Genomic DNA, 4559 nt, shown 5'->3' on the forward strand with positions numbered 1-4559 from the left:
TCTTTTATTGTCTTTTGGATTTTAGCTTTTAGGACTTTATTCTACTTTTGGTTTACCTTACCAATGCTTCCATGCTTTTTTGCTATTATGCACATGCATGACCTTCTCACAGAAGTGTTAATGATTACTATGATTGCAATACTTGAGTTACTGCAATTTAAACAAGTGTTCATAGTTATTACCGCTAAGAGCTCAATGGTTGTTTTTAATATGTAAAAGTTTTGTTAATCATGTATCTTTTTTAGTATTACTGATAATGTTGACCATGTATCTTTTTTTCTTTTTTGTTGACATTAACATTAAAGAAGGTCAAAAACAGATTTAAAATTAAAATAATTTCATTATTATTATATCACAAAATAAACTAATATCATTTCTTATCTCAAAAAATTAGACTCTTCAATTTTATACTTCAAATTTTATTATTAAAAGTTAACGAGACAAAGAGAATACAAATAAGTTTAAAAGATACGAAAAAATTTCAATTAAAAAACCATTTACATTCTTATACCAACGTATTAGGTCATATAACTATCCAGTCAAAATATGTCAATTTTCCCACTAAAATCTTGATTATTAATGCTTGTTAAAAATACCTCAAGCTCCATGTGAAGCTATAATCACTGAAAGTTTTGTAATCATCTTTATTGTAGTTATATTAACAAAGAAATGCATTAATGGTGTACAAAATCCTTCATGAAAAACTATTTTCTTATGAACTTTCTAGAATTATCTTCCATGTTTTGATAACAGCAGACAGATATTACTCATTAAAAGTCAGCAGTATGTATAAGAATCGATTGGCAATATTATTTATATAGATGATAGGCGGTATATTAACTTCATTTCTCTTCCAAAACTTCTTAGATCGTACTAAATAGGACAACTCTTCTTTCAGACTGGCAACTCATGGAGATGAGAAAATATTTACTGCACTGTAACGAAATCGAGAAAGAGCATCACTCAATAACACCACAAAAATCTGGAAATTTGCTTTTATTGCGAGACAAGATGAGCAATTTTTTTACAACAGCTGATTTCACAAATACTTGTACAATAAAGAACAAAGCAACAAGAAAAGATGGTATCTCGCAGTACCAGAACTTCACAATATCAATATGAAAGATGATACATTCCCTGTAAAGTCTCCTGCAACAATAGCCAATATGGACAATGCTACCATGCCTATAAAGTAAAATATTTTGAATAAAACTGTACATTTACATCCCAAATCACTTTATATGAAAAGTGATTCATCATCAGAAAGAGCATAATACAAAAAACTTACAACTTAACACTACTCTCACAGATTCTATGGAGATTTCAATTGGTTCTCATAAGCTAGAGACAACTTTTCAATCATTCTACCTCATATATCATTTGCCCCTATACTCTCACCTTGTTATTAACTACAGATATATTTTCAGTTGTTAATGCTTGCATTTCCATATGCCTCTTAATTTCTCATTATTTGGTCTAAGCATCCTTCTGATCACTAATGCTCCAGCATATCAAATGATAAATTGGTAGTCTTCAACCTGTGGCAACTTGTTAACCAACAAAATAGACCAATGACAACTTCTTACGAATGGCCAAGTAAGACTAATACCAATTTTTTAATGAATGACCAAGTTCATAAAATAAGACAAATAGCATATTCTTATGAATGGAAAAATTGGTTTAAGTCCTAAACAGATTATTTGCTTCCTAAACCATTGTAAAACTAAAACAGAACAAAGGATTCCCTTTTAAAACAAGAACAGCTAAAACCAGATTGACGGTCAACTTTGTCTGAACAATCCAACAAAAGATAAGACCAGGATCTTGAGTCTACTTCATCGAAACAAACAAACAAAAGATTGAACCAGATCTTGGATTTTATCTCATGTCATCTCAATCTGCATAACCCTAATGACGCAAGCAGTCAACTAAAAAAATTTATATCCATATTATACCTTAAGAAGATATCTCATCACACTAGGCAGATACATTAGCAATCCTTGGATCTCCTACATTATTTTCTTTCCAGAATCTACATGAACAGTTCATAAAAAACCTAAAACAAAATATTCGTAGAAATGCCAAAAATTTTTTTGGCTCAAATAAGAACAGATTCATTGGAGCTCCCTTCAATCCAAGGAAGGTCAGATTAATTATATCACATCTCCTGTGTCATGCACACCATTATCCTGTCATACCCATATTGACAGACCAGTGGAATCCATGAATCAGCAGTTGAAACATTACCAAACCAACCTCAATTGGAGAGAAAGGAGCTCCCACAAATGTACCCATAAATAAAACACAAACCTTACAATGTAAATAACAAACCCCAATGACAATGTCATAGCCTAGACTCAATAAAACCTTACAAATTTGCAAGAAATCTTCAAAAAAATTGCTGATTTCATAATTAAGATCTATAACAGAAGAGTCAACAATGAAAGGAGCTCGAAAATTGTTGATGATGATCTAAAGTAATATAGACTGATGGTTCCTTAGCCTCTCATTAAAACTCATTCATTCAATATGAAAAAAGTGAACAATATCAAAACTAGAAGCAACCATATTATGAGGCATCACTTCCCAAGCAAAGTAGTTAAATATAATCAAATCAAAGCATATAAACAAACCTTAACTAGCATTTCATCATCTAGACTAAATAGAACCTTGGAAATCTTCACATTACTACAGGTGTTTTAATTGAGGAGCTTAAAAATAGTTGATCAGGCTCTTGGTCCTATACACTGTTGGTCTCCTGCATTGTCATTAACTCTCATCTTTCACTCAACAGAAAGAGAAAGCAAGATTAATACAAGGCACAACCATTTCCTAAGGCTTCACTCGCCAAACAATCAGTTACATACAGTCAAATCAAAGCATACAAACAAAATAAGAGATCAAGAGACCTGGCCCGTGAATCAAACCCTAAAATTAACTTCTAGTACATTCTCTAAGACTTCCAAAACCAAGTTTATGAAGATTAAAATAGAAAATCAAGCTGCTTATAGACAGAAAGACTAGATATTCTTTCAGCGCCATCTTTGGGTAGGACCCAAAAAGAAGCCATGACAATGCATTTAACCGAAAAGAAACAGCGAAAAAATGATATGGACCCTATAAAGATGCCAGAACAAAAGCTATTGCCGTAAAAGAGGTCAGAATAAAGGATATAAGCCTAAAAATGTCATGGAAAGGGATATATGCATAGAAGAGGCCATGAAAATGGACATATACCTAAAAGAAGCCATGATAGACTTTCCTGCAATCTTCTTTTCGTTTTCTCTCCATTCATTGCTCTCATTTATTTCTTTAGTCCCCACATCTGTATATATAAGAAGAAAAGGATGCAAAGAAACTTAACATGGGCCCTCCATGCAGAAATATGAGAGGGGCTCAAGTGTATATAAAGAAAAACACGGACAAAAGTGGTCACTTCACTGTGGAAAAGGCCGCCATGACGTGACTGATTAGTGGAGAGTGGATTTTTAGGTCTGATTTCAGATTTCGCAGGAGCTCTTGATTTGACAAAATGAACTAGTTTTTCTTGGTGTCTCCAATGGGAAAAGAATCAAAAGGACAACCTGCAACTATTCCTTCGTCATGTTATGTCTCTACACACATTTCCAAGCCACCCAACAAATGAACGGTTGGATTATGAGGTTTTTGTTTTAGAATCTCAAGGCCTCCATTGATGTGTTTGGTGCATATCAATAATATATATTGTTCTCCTTGGAATTGTCCATGGCTTGTCCCCAAAACTTTTTTCTGTTTTTTTGTTTGTATATTAAGTTGATAGTGAATAGTATAGGGACTTGGGTTTGTAACTGATCTTACGTTGTTTCCTGGTATTGTAGAGTTAAAGAGAGGGATTCTAATGCGAATGTTGCTCCACTAACCCTTATGCAGATTTAGTGTTAAAAACGAGATCTAGGTATGTCTTCCTCATGTCTAGCATTCAGTCTTGGTCGTTCCCTTTAATCAATGATACATTGATTGAATTTGACCACTATGTAACCACTTTATTTCAAATGTTTTCAACTAAGTTCTAGAATTATGTGGTATGAGTGAGTGACAATCCATGGTCTAGGTGGTTTACTGAGGTGGTTTAGATGCTAAGGATCTTAACAAATTATGTAGGATTAGTTAGTGTAAATTGAAATATCTAATGGAAAAATATGCAATTGAATCTACAATTTATTTATTATTGTGTGTATTTTATTTCAGTTTTAAATATCAATTATAATAGATGTTATTATATTTGTAATAGTGTTCTTTTGGATGTTTAGTATGTAGTGGGTTTGCAATAGTCTTGATGTATGATTTTGTTTTTAAAAGTAGCCAAAACTAGGGTGTTGGTTCATAATATCGAAAAACCATCGCCACAAAACTTGCATAACCAAATAAAGTAGCTATCTAAAAACATACTACACTAAAGTTTGGTAGTACTAAAAAGAAGAAATGATATCAAAACAATCCTAATACTATAGACAAAGTTTTGAGAAGAGTAATTTGCCACACAAGGCTAGTATAAAAGTTTAACAGTTGGGTCATCTTAG

General features: G+C 32.5%; 1 long non-coding RNA gene across 1 annotated transcript; it reads right to left on the reverse strand.

The window, feature by feature from the left end:
* Positions 1-979: 979 nt before the first annotated feature.
* LOC149539482 (uncharacterized) lies at positions 980-3364 on the reverse strand. Its single transcript, XR_016356241.1, has 2 exons — positions 3238-3364; positions 980-1547 (listed from the first exon to the last, which is right to left on the reverse strand). It is a non-coding gene; the product is annotated as an uncharacterized LOC149539482 (long non-coding RNA).
* Between the last annotated feature and the right edge of the window lie 1195 nt (positions 3365-4559).

The sequence above is a fragment of the Cupressus sempervirens genome, chromosome 9 (genome assembly GCF_028749045.1).
Source record: "Cupressus sempervirens isolate cs-2001-9-10 chromosome 9, ASM2874904v1, whole genome shotgun sequence".
Lineage (NCBI taxonomy): Eukaryota > Viridiplantae > Streptophyta > Pinopsida > Cupressales > Cupressaceae > Cupressus > Cupressus sempervirens.